The sequence below is a fragment of the Odocoileus virginianus genome, chromosome 20 (assembly GCF_023699985.2).
Source record: "Odocoileus virginianus isolate 20LAN1187 ecotype Illinois chromosome 20, Ovbor_1.2, whole genome shotgun sequence".
Lineage (NCBI taxonomy): Eukaryota > Metazoa > Chordata > Mammalia > Artiodactyla > Cervidae > Odocoileus > Odocoileus virginianus.
The window spans coordinates 16303098-16321585 of NC_069693.1; the positions used below are offsets into that span (position 1 = coordinate 16303098).

At 46.2% G+C, this 18488-nt stretch overlaps 1 protein-coding gene and 1 long non-coding RNA gene across 7 annotated transcripts in view; one reads left to right on the forward strand and one right to left on the reverse strand.

Annotated features, from left to right (window-relative positions):
- Nucleotides 1-1857: 1857 nt before the first annotated feature.
- Nucleotides 1858-18488, reverse strand: part of LOC110122373 (major allergen I polypeptide chain 2-like) — a 62408-nt gene continuing 45777 nt past the window's right edge. For 5 of the 6 annotated variants that reach the window (XR_011482139.1, XR_011482138.1, XR_011482140.1 and 2 more), the window contains 2 exons: nucleotides 3314-3495; nucleotides 1858-2093 (listed from right to left, as the gene is read on the reverse strand). The gene's annotated coding sequence lies outside the window, so the exon portion shown is untranslated. Of the gene's footprint in view, nucleotides 2094-3313; nucleotides 3496-5004; nucleotides 5100-18488 lie in introns of all 6 variants that reach the window. The other variant, XR_011482141.1, reaches the window with a different exon arrangement.
- LOC139029875 (uncharacterized) overlaps nucleotides 8766-18488 on the forward strand; it is a 123148-nt gene continuing 113425 nt past the window's right edge. Inside the window, exon 1 of the long non-coding RNA XR_011482145.1 lies at nucleotides 8766-8818. This is a non-coding gene — a long non-coding RNA (uncharacterized lncRNA). The remainder of the gene's footprint in view (nucleotides 8819-18488) is intronic.

Consider the following 18488-nt stretch of genomic DNA (forward strand, 5'->3'; position numbering starts at 1 on the left):
AGTGGTCATGTATGGATGTGAGAGTTGGACTGTGAAGAAAGCTGAGCACAGAAGAATTGATGCTTTTGAACTGTGACGTTAGAGAAGACTCTCGAGAGTCCCTGGAACTTTAAGGAGATCCAACCAATCCATCCTAAAGTATATCGGTCCTGGGTGTACTTTGGAAGGACTGATGCTGAAGCTGAAACTCCAATACTTTGTCCACCTCATGCGAAGAGTTGACTCATTAGAAAAGACCCTGATGCTGGGGAGGATTGGGGGCAGGAGGAGAAGGGGATGACAGAGGATGAGATGGCTGGATGGCATCACTGACTCGATGGACATGAGTTTGAGTAAACTCCGGGAGTTGGTGATGGACAGGGAGGCCTGGCATGCTGCGATTCATGGGGTTGCAAAGAGTCGGACACGACTGAATGACTGAACTGAACTGAAATGAACTCTTCGGAAGGAAAGTTATGACCAACCTAGACAGCATGTAAAAACGCAGAGACATTACTTTGTCAACAAAGGTCCCTCTAGTCAAGGCTATGGTTTTTCCAGTCGTCATGTATGGATGTGAGAGTTGGACTATAAAGAAAGCTGAGTGCCGAAGAATTGATGCTTTTGAACTGCGGTGTTGGAGAAGACTCTTGAGAGTCCTTTGGACTGCAAGGAGATCCAACCAGTCCATCCTAAGGGAGATCAGTCCTGGGTATTCATTGGAAGGACTGATGTTGAAGCTGAAACTCCAATACTTTGGCTACCTGATGTGAAGAACTGACTCATTTGAAAAGACCCTGATGTTGGGAAAGATTGAGGGCAGTAGGAGAAGGGGACGACAGAGGATGAGATGGTTGAATGGTATCACCGACTCAATCAATGGACATGGGTTTGGGTGGACTCCAGGAGTTGGTGATGGACAGGAAGGCCTGGCGTGCTGCGGTTCATGGGATCTCAAAGAGTTGGACACGACTGAGTGACTGAACTGAACTGAACTGAACTGATGTGATCTTATGCCTGCCTAGCCAGAAGGTTGTAACATTTTACCAGTTATGCCACTCTTTTTGTGGGCCATGCTGACAGTAGCCTGACAATACTCTAGACCCTGGGAAACAGAGATAAAACCTAGTCCTATCCTTCCAAGTCTTCTATGGTAATGCAAAATACACATTTCATTATTTCAGAAGTAGGCTGGAGGGTTCCGGACACGTGCCTATGTGGCAATCCTGCAATTTACACTTCACAACATGAGGTGTTTCCATAGAAACAACATTCCCACTGGGGTAGCTTCTTCCATCCACTCCCTTCCTCCTGGTCCAAGACTTAATAGGAGTACTGGTCCCTATGGAAGAACCCAAAGACAGCAGAGGTACTTAGTGTCCCTGAGAAAAGGTCCAGCTCCTCAAGTCACCCACCTAAGAAGCAGAAAATGGCAAATGCCACTGGGACAAAGAGGGGACCTCTGATGAGCCTGCTCAGGTCATCTCCTGAGTTGCCTGTCAATAACCAGAGGGACGTTTAAAGGACTGGAGGCTCTGCCATTGTGCTAAAGGACAGAGTGGGAGATAAGCTATCTGTGGCCACAAACAACAATTTTATCCTTTCAAGATAATGAAGTCAGGGGTTACATATCTGTTATTTTGCTTAATCTTCACACACAATCCCTGTTTAGCAGATGACAGAATGACTTGAGAAATTTACAACAAACTTGCCCATGCTCCTACAGTTTGCCAGTGATAGGGCCTAGGTTTACTCTTGTGCTATTTGACCCCAGTCCCCATGCTCCCAATGACAACATGGGCCACTTCTCCCCACCATCATCCAAGACCTCCTGCCCCATGTCCTCCCCTCAGCACACAGAAACTGGTCACACTGAGCAAAGCTGCAGTTACTTTATTAGAGTCAATCTGATAAAGACCACATCAGGGGGGACAGGTGTCTAGATTCCAACTTCAGTTGAGAGGGAAAAAGTTCAGGAAGATCAAGTGTAGATGAGGCATCGCTGGCAAAGACTATGTCAACAAAGAGAGCACACTGAATATAGCTCAAAAAATGGAATTCACCACCGAGGAGACTGAATGTTTGATGCAATCCGTACTCAAGTTGATGGAAGCCTGGAAGGGAGTAGGAGGAGGAGGGTCAGGATCCGAGCCCACAGCCAGGCTACTCTGTCTCCCCAGGATCATGTCACCCCTCACCCTCAGGGATTCAGCCCCATCCCCAGCAAGAACCTCTGCCCACAAACCCACCACTGGAGGGGGGGGCTGCCATCAGGCACCAGGGGGAGGATGGGTCCCTAATAGCCCAGGCACAGGCGTCAGGAGGGAGAGAGAGCCACCAGCCACACCAGGGAGGGGAGGAGATGACAAGGGTCAGCAGGGCACAGCCAGGGTTGGTCCTGAGGGAGGAGCAAAGTGCTGGTGTCTGGGTTTGGGTCACATATTCTGCACCTGAGACTCTTCTGTCAGGTGTGCTGGGTGGATGAAATGTACATGCAGGTGTTGTAAACAATCCCATGTCCCCTGTGACCTCCTATAGTGCATGAAACTTTGGTTCTTGAAAATTTCTCATTTTGAACAATAACAATTTGAGAAAAATATGCTGAGACAGACTACTCACAATCTCCAATACTGTATGGCAATAACAAGAAAGAAGAGATAGGCCATTAGGAGATATACTGCTAGCCCAAGTGAGCAGCCACAGGTACCTAGAAGCCTCCTTAGGAGCCTCAGTCACCAAAACACCACAGTGGAAAATCAGGCTTGTAAACACTGAGACCATGTCAGTGGAAATGGGGGTCTGAGCCAGAGCAATGGCCAATAGAGTGGGTATAAGATGAAGTGAATTTGCAATAAGTCATAAACCTTACAAACCCAGAGAATCTCATCCTGGAAAAAGACTCTTAAGGCAGGGGCTCCTTTTCAATATTCCTTAAATAGAGCTGACATGACTCCTACACATGTGTATGTTAAATGGTTGGTTTCCTGCCAAAGATTAAAATTATAGTCCTCCAATGCTAGCATCTCTCACGCTAGGGGAAAAAAAAAAATTTAACGAGTCAACACACTTGGCGTATTGCATTGATATCAGTCTCCTACTCGGTGTGAGAATTGGCACGATATGAACAGGTTTGGTAATGGGACGCTGGATGTGCAGGTGGATTGTGCTTGCATATTATAGGTGATACACGCTGGAGCAAATGTTTTACTGTGCTTCTTTGTTCATAGCTCTTCTCTGTCAAATATCCCATGATAGCATGATCTATTACCATGTGGCACATTACACTATGTCATATGTGAATTCTCAGGGTGGGGGTTAAGGAGGGGTAAATTACCATGAGTAGCAGATCCAAAAACTTGTCAGTTAATCCCGCCTCATTGTAGCAATCCTGGATTTTTCCTAGAGCTGCTTTTTCCTCATCAGTAGCATGGACAAGATCAAGCGTTGTATTCAACAATGTTTCACTTCCAAAGCTCACTGTGCCAAACACTCCATAAAACAGAAGGCATGCTTCCGCTGAAGACACAACAGAAAACACCTCATCAACGGGATCACCATGTCAGAAGGTTCCTGTTTTCCCACCACTTGATAGGAACTCACACATCCAAAACTTCCAGACTCACCTCCCCAGAGACCTGCCCTCTCCCTGGACCACTTACATCCCAGACAGAAAACCTTCACTATGAGGCACTCCCAGCATAGGGAGCAGCAAGAAGGGCTGGGCCTGGAGACCCCTCTACTCTTGACCACTGCCCTTAAGAACATCAGCCTACTTCTCTTTTCCATTAAGCACGACTAACCTGAAGGAACTATCCCCAAGGGTGTGCACAGCTAATGACCCCTCCTGCTCCACACCATCCCCTCTACAAAGAATGAAACCCTAAGGCAGTTGGTGCAGGACTCCTGGGCACTGATCAGCCAGCTGCCCTCTGAATCTGACCCTAGAAGTGGCTTGGACAGGACTGGGAAGGATACAGTGAGACGGCATCAGGCAAGGATTAGAAGGGTCACTCAGTCCTCCTTCCTACCCTCACTCATCTCAAAGATCAGCTCTCTGGTCACCAGCAAGGTCAGCACAAGCACTGCTCCCTTCATCGTGGCAGCGGCTGGAGTGCTCTGCTCAGGGCAGGGTATCTATCACTTTATAAACCACTAGTCCCCAAGCCCAACCCACATCCCTCCCAGGAGGACCAAAGGCCTGTGGCCAGGCACCTGGCACAGGTGGCTCCTTGGGCCTTGGGGTGTTTACTGTGGGAAGCCTTTCCTACTCTGAAAGCAGAGCTCCTGGAGAAAATGTGGAAGTATCCTTGCCAAAGATCAAGTGGAGTTAACATTTCTAAGTGACTCCATTTGGAGTCAAGTGCTCTGTTGTCCCAGCCCCAACCATCACCTGTTTTCCTGGCAACCTTCCCCCAACCTATCCTGGCTCTGAGGTCAGCACTCTCCCAGACTGAGCAGATGGAATCACAGAAGGGCAATGGACAGATCTACACTACACTCAGGAAGAAAAAAGGTCATTAAGAATCCTTCCTTTTTCCCCCAAGTTTAAGTTCTGGAGATAAGAATGTGGAGCCGGGCCCTACTGAAGCCCCCAAATATCTAAATGGCTGAGGACTGGTGGACAGTAGCCCTGGGCTCCAAATCATTCCAACCTGGGGGCTCGCAGGACTTGAGACCATGTGGGTTTTATCAGGCACTGGTAATTCTGTAGTTTCAGATCAGACCACCAGCTTTCCTCAGGCCCTTAAGGGAACAAGTTCCTGAGCAGGCTCCAGCCTTGTCCCTTCTCCTGGCTGTCCTTCCTCCTTTATCAGTGAGCCTGGTCTCAAGAGGTGCTTGCACTGCATAGTCTATCCAGGAACATCAGGGAGCCTCTGTGGGGTTTGGGAGTCTGCTCCTGGGGCAAAGACTCTGAGCTCTACAGCCCTAAAGGACACTGGGGACGGGAGTTCTAAGGCCCAGAGAGCTGAGTCTACCAGAGGTGGCACTCCGTGTGTAAAAACTCTCTCAAAAGTCAAACTCAACCTTTCAGGCTAGGAAAGCAGTTTGTTGGCTCAAATGAGATGAGATGGTCCTTAAAAACTCTTGAAGGAAGTCTGAGACAGCTCCCAACAGCCAAACTAGAAACAGTTTGAGAAACAAAATAAATAACAGCGTATTAGATGATAACTCAAAGCATAAGTTAATACCTCTGAGTCCATACTGACATAAATAAATGATCAAATAAACAGAGACTCTCCTGGTGGTCCAGAGTTAAGAACCCACCATTCAATGCAGTGGACATTCGTTCAAGCCCTGGTCAGGGAACTAAGAACTCACATGCCCTTGGACAAATAAAACCCTCACACACCAACTAGATAGAACATGCTCTGAAAACAGAAAGTCCTTGTGCCGAAACATAGAGCCAACACAGCAAGACAAAGACCCGGTGCCCCTAAACTAACCTGAAATAATGTGGGAGAGGAGACAACCATTCCTTACAGAAACATCCCGAATAACAGACAGAAATCATCTGCTCCAGGAGGGTTAACTGACAGCCCTTCCCCTCCCAAGTGTGGGCTAGACAGAGTAACCTATTTTCAAAGAGAAGAGATGGGGAAGGGGAAAACAGTGCAGAAACCTGGCAAACAAAACATAATCAACTAATCAAGGCTGATATCCCCAGTGGTAAGACACACAGCTGTCATGTGTACCCCAAGTGAGGAGACAGGAAGGGCGATTCACCTGTGTGGTGTCTTCCTCAAAACCCAAAGTCTGAACCACACTCGACATTATGAGTACAGCAGCCAAACTCAGCTTTTGGCAGTCCTTAGCATCCCTGATCAATCCCCTCAAGACTGTGAAGGCCATGACAGACCAGGAGAGAATGAGTAATCCACAGAGCAGAGGACAGTGGGGACACAGGACAATGAATGCAGCATGTGTAGGTTATGGACTGGATGCTGGGACCCAAAGAGACATTAATGGACAACCTGGTAAAATCCAAATAGTGGGTGAGGTTTAGTTAGTTGGAAAAGACCCTGATGCTGGGACGGATTGGGAGCAGGAGGAGAAGGGGACAACAGAGGATGAGATGGTTGGATGGCATCACCGACTCAATGGACATGGGTTTGAGTAAACTCCGGGAGTTGATGATGGACAGGGAGGCCTGGCATGCTGCGATTCATGGGGTCGCAAAGAGTCGGACACGACTGAGTGACTGAACTGAACTGAACTGAATGCTCCAATGTTGTTTCTCACTGTGAGAAATATTTGCAAATTTTCTATAAATCTACAATAATTCCAAATTAAAATTTTATTTAAAAAACAACATGCATTAGAAAAGGGCTACAGGCACTGCATTCCTCCATTGACCTTGCCCAGCTCTTCACCCTGATGTCACCAAAAGTCCCCATGATCCTGAGATGTCTCAGAGGAACCTGTAGCACCCTCAGAAGGGCATTGGGCTGAATCCATTGCAGCCACCTCTGTTACTCGGCACTCCAGGCCCTGACTCCTCACCTCACAGAGCTGTGGAGGGCATTAGGGACAGTGTCTTCTGAAGGACAGGAGGCATGGGATCCATCGGCAGGGGTCTCACCACACAGAAGTCCTGCTGCCACAGACAAAGAGCCAGCATGTGCAGCCTGGGCCTTGTGGTGTTCACCTTCCCACCCTGGAACCTCTGAGACACATCTGCAGCCCCCTGAGCCCCTCGCTCAGTGACTTTCAGAAGGGTGGACCCCAGGCAACAGAAGTCATGGTGAGGACGGGCTCCACTAGGTCAACTATCACTGCAGCTCAGTACTTGGTCCCTCTTTGCCAACAGCAGTTACCGGATGTGAAACCTATATGCCAAAATGTTCTGTCTGTGGTCACACACCTTGCAACCCAACTTCAGTTCAGGTTTTCAGCAAACTGGATTCCACCACAGGTGGCTCAGAGAAAGGTCAGCCAGGTGCCTCAAGCAAGAAAATACTTGATTCTGATTTACCAAACATTTTAAAACTTCACCTTATTTATTTAATCCCAGGAAATATTCATAAGCACATCTATAGTAAATAGAACTAAAAAATATTCTTGTTTATTGACTCCAGAGAAATGGAATATTCCTGCCATTATTCTAACAAATATTGTGCAACATCTAGCGAATGCTGGGCCCTCTCCTAGTCCTTGGATGCAGCAGCACACAGCACAGCTCTTGCTCTCCTGCAGCTTTTCATCACCTAAGAGGGAGTGAAAGACAGTGACCCCACGGGAAGAAATGCTCTGGGTGAAGATGAAGCAGGGGGAGAAGACAGACGGCCATGGGGGGAGGAGATGGACTGTTTTGATATTAGAACTCAATAGTTGGGGAAATCTGTGCTGTGTGATACCTGAAGACACCTGAGGATGAGGGAACGAATCAAGCAGCCACTGGAGGAAGAGCCTCCAGGCTGGGAGGGCTCCACATGCAGAGGCCCTGCTGCAGGAGCACACTTGGTCAGGTCAGGAGCAGACAGGAGGCACTGAGGGAGGAGAGAGAGGCAGGGGTAAGTCCACAGAGGCGGCAGCAGTGCGGGGCTGGTTGTGCAACTGGCCCAGAGACTGTGGCCTAGAAGGGGCTTGGCTTTTCCTCAAGTGGGAGCTCTGGAGAGGAGATGGGGGGAACAGAACACTCAAGAGTAGAAACAGGCTTCAGAAAATGGATAGACCTAGAGACTGTCATAAGTAAGTGAAGTAAGTCAGACAGAGAAACAGAAACATCCTATGACATCTTTTTATATGTGGAATCTAAAAAGACACACTATAAATGAATTAATTTAGAAAACAGAAACTGACTCACAGATTTAGAGAATGACCTATGGTTGACCAGGGCAAGGATGGGGAGAAGAGATAGTTAGAAAGTTCAGTATGAACAGATCCATACTGCTATATTTATAATGCACAACCTACAAGGAACAACTGTATAGCACAGGGAAATCTGCTAAATGTTTTGTAAGAGCCTAGATGAGGGGAGTTTGTGAAAGAATGGATACATGTGTATATATAAGCTGAAGCCCTTTGTTGTCCACCAGAAACTATCATAAAATTGTTAATGGGCTATATTCAATACAAAAGGAAAAGTGAAAGAAAAAAGAAGCTACAGAAATATTTCTGTGTAGAATGAGGTCCTATCAAAGTCACCAGGTGGCAGGACTGGTCAAGAGAAAACTAGAAACTTCTGGGCCAGCACATATAAGAGATTTCAGGGCTCCAGAAACTGATTCCGGTAGGTGGCCTAACAAGCCACTGACAAGATCCAGGACACAGTGATAACAGCAGGGCAGAGCAGGTGCCACCAGAGAGCCTGACCAGGGCCTCAAGGCTTGTGCTCTGGCCTGCCTGGCACTTTCTCCTGTGAGACCATTCCTAAGCATGGAGCTTCCCGAAAACCCATAAAGCCCACACCAGCCTGTCTTCAAGGTCATGTGTTGTTCTAGGAAGCTGTCACTGGCCAGCATTCAGGAGGCCTGGTTGGGGAGCATTTTTGCCCTTTTTGGTCAACCTGGGGATTTTCAGTTGCTAAGCTTCCTGAGTCAGCTGCCCCTCCCACAGCCCTCCAGGGGGAGGAGGCTGAGCCAGTTTCCTCTGTGGACTCAAGGACTAGCATCTTGCCAACACACACAGCTCCTCCTGTGCAGTCCTGGGCAACATCACACTGTGGCCTGGCAGAATCCACTGAAAAAAGGAAGCATACGACACAGGGCCCCTGGGAATGAGGACAAACAGAGGTATAAAAGGGCTCCAGGTGAGCAGGGAGCATCTGCCACCGGCACCATGACGCAGGCTTGAGCTCTCCTGCTGCTCTGCGCTGCCTTGCTCCTCATTGCAGGCGGAAGTGAGTGGCTGGAACCTGGGCTCCCCAAGCTTTCTGACACCTTCCCAGGGCAGCACTGAGCATGTCAGGAGCCGGAAGGGAATAGGATGTTTTGATGAATGCCTTACAGGGAGGGTCCCCTTATCTTTCTGTTTCAGAGTGTGATGACCTCTGCCAAGCCTTGAGGGACACTATTGACCTGTTCATATCAGGAAGCCATGAGGCATATATTAAACAAGTTGAAAAGTATAACCAAAACTGATGTACTGGAAACTGCCAATACACTCAAGAGCTGTAATGATGAGAAGTTGACACCACAGGATAAGCAGGATGCTCTCAGTGCTCTGGTGGGTCAGGCTATCTGTGAATGTGCCTGTGGGGCCTGTGTGTGGGCAGCGGTTTCAGTGGTCAGCTCAGGGCACTGGGAAGTGGGAGGGATTATTTCCTCTCCACCCTGGTCCTTCCCTGGGAAGCTGGGGGCAAAAAGATCCTCATGAATGAGGAGGTAGAGAGGATGTGGCCGACACCCACAGTGTGGGAAAGGATCCTGCAGGAAAACTCAGTCCAGCCCTGGAGTTCTTGAGCTGGCCCTGACTGCTCAGCTCTGCCTGGTTACAGGCCTCAGGCTCTCCTGACTCTGTGGCGCTGCCTGCCTTTGGAGTTAGGCCCTCAGCACTGGCCTCCCTGACTCCAGCCTCTCCAGCACAGGAACCTGACTCTGCTGCAATCCATTCCTATTGAGACTTTCATTTCTCCAAACATCAGTTCTTTCCCTTAGTGCCTTAACCCTACTAAACCCCATATTTCTCCTTGTTCCTTGGACATCAAATGGCCATTCCTGCCACACATCCCCCAAGAGATGGCTGCTTCCAAAAACTGCCCTCCTGCCCTCCCCAGGCCTGAGATGCCCAGAGTCAAGAGTCAGGATCAGTTCTTTCTCTGCTGCCCTAAAGGTGGTGAGAATAAGCTGCTGTTTCAGCTATAAGTGTCCAAGGGCCAGAGGGAGGAAGCAGACAGGGATCAGCTCATCCCTGGAGACTCCCAGGAGTCACTCCAGAGCCCTGCAAGGTGGTCCTCAGCAGTGTCCCCCATTCTACCCCAGAAGACTGCCCTCAGCCCTCCAGGGAGACCCCACAATCTCTGTTCCATTGGAGGAAAACTCCCTAGGACATATCTAATTTTACTTGTTCACATCCAGAAGCCTCCCTCCAAACAAGCCTGCAGGCCCCTCCCCTGTGTTCAGAGCAACCATATCTCGTCCACGCCTGAGGCCTCACAAAATTTCTGCACCTCCTCTTACAGAATAAAATATACTCAAATTATCTCTGTTGATAGAGCTGTTCCTTCCAAGAACCCAAGGAAGCCACTCGCCTGATCGCTAACGAGTGTTAACAACCTGCCACATCCAGGTGTCTGATTAGAGGATTCCAGCAATAAAAAGCCTTATAACTCATAAGAAAGTGCTTACTCATTGGAGATTGGGCTTTTGTTGTGTGTGGGGGGGTGGGGGGACACGGCCACAGTGGAGACCACCAGTGTGCCTTCCCATTGCAGCTGGATTTCAGTGCTGTCACACGCTTCTCCACAAATTCAGTACATGGGAGCAGGGTTGGTGATCATTATAACAGTCAGCATATCTGATCACTTCTGTCACCAGGACCCATAGGTCATGAGCATCATCCACCAAATTTAGGCCTCTCAGCAACCTTGAGGGGTAGGAGTAATCATCCTCATCTTACAAGGGAGAATCTGAGGCTCGAGGGAGATAAAGCATCTGCTGAAGAGACACAGCTTCCCCATCTCGTCCATGCTGGGGAGACGAGCTCACCTAACTCACCCTGTAACTGTGCACATATTACAGTCCTTCTTTGGGTCTCTGGTTCCTATTTACAAAATCTAACTACCTCCAGTCTCCAAGGCTGAGGTGAGACCAAAGTAAAATAATGAGTGAGAAGGGGCCCCTGTCCTAAGCACCTGACATGAGAGGAAGAACAACAGGTCAAGGCCCACGAGCTAAACTCGGTTGCTCCTTAGGCCTCAGTTTATCCCAAATCCAAACCCCCAGTTGTGAACTCAGTTGCTTCCACATAAACACACTAAGTTGGGCCTCACACTCAGAGTCCAGGGGACTGGGGCTTCGCACTCTTCCTGTTTCTCTGCTGCCTGCGCGTGAAAATGGCCCCATGCTCATGCTGTCTCATTCTTCTTCACCTGAACTTTCTAAGGGCTTCTTCCCACCTGACAGCTCCCCTCCAGAAAAGAATCTATTGGGCTTATCCCACAGGACTGGGTCTATGTCAGGGAATCTCTAAGGTCCTCATGATGAGAAGGCTTAGGACAGGTACACAAGATGATCCAGAGCTGCTGCTTCTCCCTGTGGAGGGAGCCCTGAGGGACGTGAGGGAGGCCTCCTTGCCCAGAGTGACACTGGGCCCTCGTCTCTGCCCACCACTCCACCCGCACCAGGGTCTGTCTGGGGGCTCTTCTAAGATGGAGTCCTGCCTCTGTGGGAGCTAAGGTGAGCAGGTGTAAACAGGTCCTGGAGCAGGGACCCTTCTCATTATCTGACACAGGATGTGTATTCCATCCCACCTCCACCCAACTGATATAAAAACTCCAGGCCTTCTGAAAGGATATTTGCCACTCAGATGAGTTAGATGCTTCTTACAATGTCTTTAATACTGACTCACCCTGCTCTGCAGTGAGCATACAGGTGTGACAGGGACCCGCCCAAAGATGCAGTGGAAATGGGTGAGGGGCAGTTGGTCCTCCTGGGAGGGACAGAGTCTGTCTCCTGGCTCTTGGTCAGCTGCACAGAGCTCCCTGGGGCTGCTAGGGAGTCACCTCCATATTGCCCACTGCCCCCTCCCCTCTCCCTGCCTTCCTCCAATCTACAGCACCCTTATCTAATCTGGGGTTAGTAGAAAAGGCAGCATCTGATTTCTCCCAAATCCTTTTCTGTCCGATATCAAAACCTCAGAGAGGTGGGAAGATAAATGTCAAAAACTTGTGGCTTTTGATCTCTGATTCTCACATGAATCTCCCTCTGAGATCATAGAAGCCCCACCTCACCTCCACCTAGGCCAACCTGAGTTCACCTGCAGCTGTGGGATAATCCCCCGCTGCAGACACTCCCCTCCTCAAACACCGGCATCTCCCCTCCCTGCTTGGTGGATTTCTCCAGCACCTGGGAGTTTGCTGAACCACTGGTAGGCTCAGTGCAATGTGTGGGGATTCATGCCCACAGGGCAACCCTCAGACACTACAGACCCCAGCTTCCTTGACTGCTGGTGGGTCTCCTCACAGGTGAGCTCCACTCTCTCTCTCAAATGCACCCAATGGCCTAGGGCCCCACCTGCCCACTTCCTTGGCCTTTCTCACTTTGGTGTTCACTGTCCTTAGTTCCTCATTTAAGCACCTGATATCACCTCCCTAATTACCTACCTGCCCCCAAGTTCCTATGTATGGGTCTCCTTTGTTGGGAACACAAAGTCTCCTAGTGTCCTATGTCCATCTGTCTGATCAGGAATGACAAGAATTCAAGAGGAGGATGCTCAGTGAAGGCAGCAGGAGGAAGGCAGAGGGATACCATAGTTGACGCTTCAGAGGTATCACCACCCTACACAGAGAATAGGAACCTGGTGGGGGAGGAAGGTGCTCTCAGCCATTTATTTCTCTATGGACTTGGAACTGAGGGATCCAAACTGTCCTTACAAAGTGTTTTGAGGGTGCACCCTGATCTCAGCCCATAGGAATACATGGAGGAATCCAGGCAGAAGCACACATTACCCCACTGATCAAGTCCTGGGAGCCAGATACTCAGAGAGAGAGATGGAAGCAAGCTCTGGGTGCTAGGACAGAGGCAACAGGACTGAGACAAGTCTCCAACAAGGAATATCCCAAAACTGAGCAACATGAGACAACGTGAATGCAATAAAAAGCTGCATGGATAAACACACTGCTTCAATGTTACCATTTAACCTGGAAGTTTCTATTCAATTCCTTTCTTAAAATATTGTACAACACTGACTACTCTTCTAAAGCTCTGACATATCTACCCTCATCCTTAGGCTGGCCATGCTCATGGACTCAGGATACAGGATACCCATCCAGGGCTTGAAAACCAGGCAAATGAAGGGGTTCACATGGAAGGGTCAGATGTTCTATGTGCCCCAAGAGGGTACCCAAGGAAGGCACACAGTTCAGCAGATCCTGAGGGGTGCTCAGCACAGAAAAGAGTTGATAGAAACAACTTCAACTCTGAAGGTTACCACAGAAAACACATGAATCTATTTGTCATGTCCATTCCCAAATTACTGAGGTAATTGCAAACTCACTACTTTGGATAGACAAACAGGCCTCACCTGTAAAGCCTGAAGAGCTGCACACAGGCCCGTGTATGTGGGCAGCCAGGGCACAGAAACTAGCATGGTCAACACAGCACAGCCAGGTGAAGAGGCCCTGCTGATGACAGCAGGAGAAGCCCAGATTCAAATCATCACTGCTTCCACCACAAAGCCAGCTCTGAGCAAACACGCAGGACTGATCCAGACTCAGGAGCATCTTCCACGCTCAATCCATGTGGGGAAAGCCCATTCTATACTGTTTCAGGTGAGGTGTGGAAGGAATAATAAGAAAATCACAATAATACCTACATGGCTTTGGTCTAGTTGTCCAGGAGAAAAAAATTAGAGCAATGCACAAGATTATTGAAGAAAGGCAGAACTAAGAGCAACCCTGATGGGACTTCTGTGCTGGTCCAGGTTAAGAATCCACCTTCAAATGGGATGCAGGTTGATCCCTGGTCTGCGAAAATGATCATATACACCATGGGGCAAATAAAACCTATTTGCCACAACTAGAGAGAAGCCTGTGGACCACAACGAAACCCCACAAGCTGCCACAGCAAAGATCCTGCATGCCACAACCCAAAGAGCTAAAAATAAGTACATAGATAATTAGATAGATTTTTTTTTAAGGGGGAGGAAGGAGACCCTGAAAGAGACCAAAGAGAGTACGTCAATGCAGGATGCAGATTGGTCATCAAAGTCTAGGTAGACTTTGCACAACAGTGTGATATGGTGCACAGATATGTGGTGTGAAATCTGCTCACTGCATAAGCATGGGTCTAGAAAATATTCTACCTCTAAACTGACTGCTTTGGAGTAGAAAATAAAATGTCAAAAATAAATTTCTCTTTCTCCTCTCCTTCTCAGAATGCCATGAGGAAAGAAAGATAGCAGTGGAATTTAGGAGTATGACCCCACAATAACAGAGAAAACAATATAAACTTATCCCCAGATGATGGAATATAATACATCCTCAGATCAGAGAAAGCAGAGAAAGACATGGTGACTCCAAGCAGAGAAAGACATGGATAATAAATCAGACAGAACCCATTTTTCCTACACAATTCCAAAAAGCGTTGGGCTTCAGAGGCACTGGGAAGAGCAGTTGTTGTTGTTCAGTCACTCAGGCTTCCCTGTCCTTCACCATCTCCCAGAGCTTGCTCAAACTCATGTCCATTGAGTCAGTGACACCATCCAACCATCTCATCCTCTGTCATCCCCTTCTCCTCCTGCCTTCAATCTTTCCCAGTATCAGGGTCTTTTCTAAACAATATAAACTTATCCCCAGATGATGGAGTATAACACATTCTCAGAGCAAAGAAAGCACAGAAAGACATGGTGACTCCAGGCAGAGAAAGACACGTGTAATAAACCAAACAGAGCCCATTTTTCCTACGTAATTCCAAAGAGGTTTGGGCTTCAGAGGCACTGGGAAGTGCAGTGGGTAACAGTAAATAAAGTTGCACAGCTGAAAAGAGGCACTGGTGTGAAACTTCTATGTGGAATCATTGAGTTCTCTAATCTCACTTCCCCGCCTCTTTCATTCACAGAACACCTGCATTCAAGTCTACATCCCCCAAGAGGAAGTAAGAGAACCAGTGTGATGTAATAGTTAAGAATAGGGACCCTGGAGCTACATTTCATGGTTCAAAACTGATTTCATTCAAAATATGTCATTTGAATGGCATCATTGCAAGCTAGAACATAACAGAGAAGTGCCTTCAAATTTTTAAAGCAAGTTTAGAATTCCATCCCTAGGAACTTCAAATAGGTAAGAATCCAAAAAATTCACGTTTCTTGTATGAGTAAGCAGACCCAGGCCAAGTTAACTAACATGTAGGGACTAAAAGCAGAAAAAATGAGTGATCATCTTTCTTGGTGAAGAAAAATAAAGTTTTATAATACTAAACAGATATTTGTGATTATTTTTAAAAAGCTGAACAAAATGGGAATAAAAGAGGTCTTTGCAAGCATGGTAGTCATTTAAAAACAAAACACACAAAAACAACATATTTGATAGTAAAATGTTATAAGCACTACATTTAAAATAAGAAACAGGGTAATGATGCTTGAATCACTACTTCTACTAAACACTGTACTATATTTACTAAGTAATACAGTAAGAAAAGAGAGTCTGATATCAATGAAGTAGAAAATAGCTTAATAATTAAGAATATCAAACTTTCCTGGTAGTCCAGGGGTTGGGAGTCTCCTTGCCAATGCACGGAGATACAGGTGTGATCCCTGGGCCGCAAAAATTCCACATACTGTGGACAACTAAGCTCGTGTGCCACAACAACTGATTCCAAACTCCAGAGCCCACAAGCCACAACTAATGAGCCCATGTGCTGCTACTACTGAAGCCCAAATACCCTACAATTGACATAAAAATTAATGGTGAAATATTGAATGCTTTCCTCCTAAAATTGGGAAGGCAAAGATGTCCACTTTCATGACTTTTCTGGAACATTTTACTGGCAGTTCTGACCAGTGAAGCAAAAAAGTAAGAAAGAAATACACACTGAAAAGGAGGAGATGAAAGTGTATGTAAAATATCAAAACACACAGAAAAGAAATTGAAAAAAATCAACATTCATTAAGCCTTTCAGTACAATAGTAGTAAAAGAAAACTTCCTCAATCTAATAAAAAGCATCAAAAATAACAAGGAAGACTTCAGCTAACACTGCATTTAATGATCAAAGACTGAATTTTTCCTCTTAAGATTAAGGATAAGGCAAAAAGACCTATCCTTTCTATTTCTATACAACATTGGCTGTAAGATCTTGGAGGTGCAATAAGGCAAGAAAAAATAAAAATGAAGTACAGTTGGAAGGGAAGAAATCAAACTCTTCATAGAAAACATTAAATATATAGAGTAAATTATAATATACAGAGAAAATCCAAAAGAATCTACAAAAACACCATTATGCATATAAGTGAGTTGAACAAATTTGCAAAATACAAGTCAATATATAAAATCAAGTATTGGAATATATAAAAAATATATTCCAATTCTTAATTCCAATATATAAAAATCAACAATTGGAAATTAAAATAAAATATCTTCCATAATGGTTTCCCAGGTGGTTCAGCAGTAAAGAATTTGCCTGACAGTGCAGAGATACTGGAGACACCAGTCCCATCCCTGTGTCAGGGAGATCCCCTGGAGGAAAACAGCAACACACTCCAGTATTTTTGCCTGGAGAATTCCATGGGCAAAGGAGCTTGGTGGGCTACAGTCCATAGGGTCCCAAAGAATTAGACACCACTTGGTGACTAAAACAACATCATCCATAGTACACATAAAAACATAAAATATTGTGGTTCAGTTCAGCTCATTTCAGTGACTCAGTCTTATCCAACTTTTTGTGACCCCATGGACCACAGCACACCAGGCCTCCCTGTCCATCGCCAGCCCCTGGAGTTTAGTCAAACTCATGTCCATTGAGTCGGTGACGCCATCCAACCATCTCATCCTCTGTTGTCCCCTTCTCCTCCTGCCTTCAATCTTTCCCAACATCAGGGTCTTTTCAAATGAGTCAGTTCTTCGAATCAGGTGGCCAAAGTATTGGAGTTTCAGCTCCAGCATCACTCCTTCCAATGAATATTAAGGATTGATTTCCTTTTGGATGGACTGATTGGATCTCCTTGCAATCCAACAGACTCTCAAGAGTCTTCTCCAAAACCACAGTTCAAAAGCATCAGTTCTTTGGCCCTCAGCTTTCTTTATAGTCCAACTCTCATATCCATACATGACTACTGGAAAAACCATAGCTTTGACTAGACAGACCTTTGTTGGCAAAGTAATGTCTCTACTTTTTAATATGCTGTCTAGGCTGGTCATAACTTTTCTTCCAAAGTAGGGAATTAATAAAATATGTGTAAGATGTGTAAAATGGAAACTATAAAATATTAATTTCTCAGAGAAATAAAAGTCACAAATAAATGGAGATATATACCATGATTCTATACTGAAGGACTTAATATTGTTAAAATTTTGATTCTATTGATCTTCAGTTTCAACACAATCCTGATTCAAATGCCAGCAAGAAGTTTGAAAGTAACAAACTGATTCAAAAATGTACATAGAGAATAATGTCAGCAAGATTGTTTCATAGGAGATTCCACTCTCTATCCCCACAATGAAAACAACAATTGGACAGACAGATGTGAATAAAACAGCTCTGATAGAGTTCAGGAGTCCACTTAAGAAGCTGCATCAACAGAGCAGTGCAAAGTAAAATGAGGGACAACTGTGGAAGAAACCAACACCAGCACAACCACTGAATCTGCCCACAGTTCTTGCCACAGAGGGTCCCACAGGTTTAATTGTCTCAGACTCCTGGTGCTGAGTCCTTCCACCCTCCCAAACAGGAGCCATGACAGCTAGTACCTCCCTGGAACTCAGCACAGCCATTATACATGCAGCAAAGCTAGTCCTGGTCCTGAAGCCAGGCATGCACATGCCACCAGCTCTGACTCAGGAACTGAACTTGTGCCTGCGATCATCCACAGATCCCAACACAGGCCCTGCCCTTGCCATGATGCATACACCACTGCCCTGTGCATTCACCTACAGCCCCACAGCTGAGCCTGTGTACACTCCTGGCACTAGCAATCATCACTACCTTCCCTATTTTCCTATTGCTGAAGACAGAGACACTGCTGAGAACCATTATAATTATATTTCTATACACTAACAGTGAAAACCCCAAAGGGAAATTAAGGAAAGATAAAATACAGGAATAGAATGAATCACAGAAGGGAAAGACTTATACAGTAAAAACTGCAAAACATTGATTAAAAACTTTAAAAAGACACAAATAAGGAGAACTATAACTCACTTTCATGAATTGGAAGACTAATACTGTTAAAATATTCATGCCACAGAAAATGATATAAACAGTCAGTGCAGTTCCTATCTAAATCCTACTAGGATCTAGGTACATTTTTTTACAGAACTAGAAAAATGATCCTAAAAATCATATGCAACCACAAAGGACTCTGAACAGCCAAAACAAGCTTGAGAAAATAAAAACAAAGCTGGAGGCACCACATCTCCTCGTTTCAAAACATATTACAAAGCTGCAGTAATTAAAACATTATGATATTGACAGGCAGACATATAAACCAGTGGCAAAGAATAGAGCCCAGAAAACACGCACACCTGCACATGCATACACAGAGTCAACTGATCTTGAACAAGGGTGCCAGGAATGCACAATGGGGATAAATGATCTCTTCCATAAATGGTGTTGTGAACCACTGCATATATAGATGAAAAACAATGAAATTTGATATTTATCTTAAATCACACACACAGAACAATCCAAAATAGATT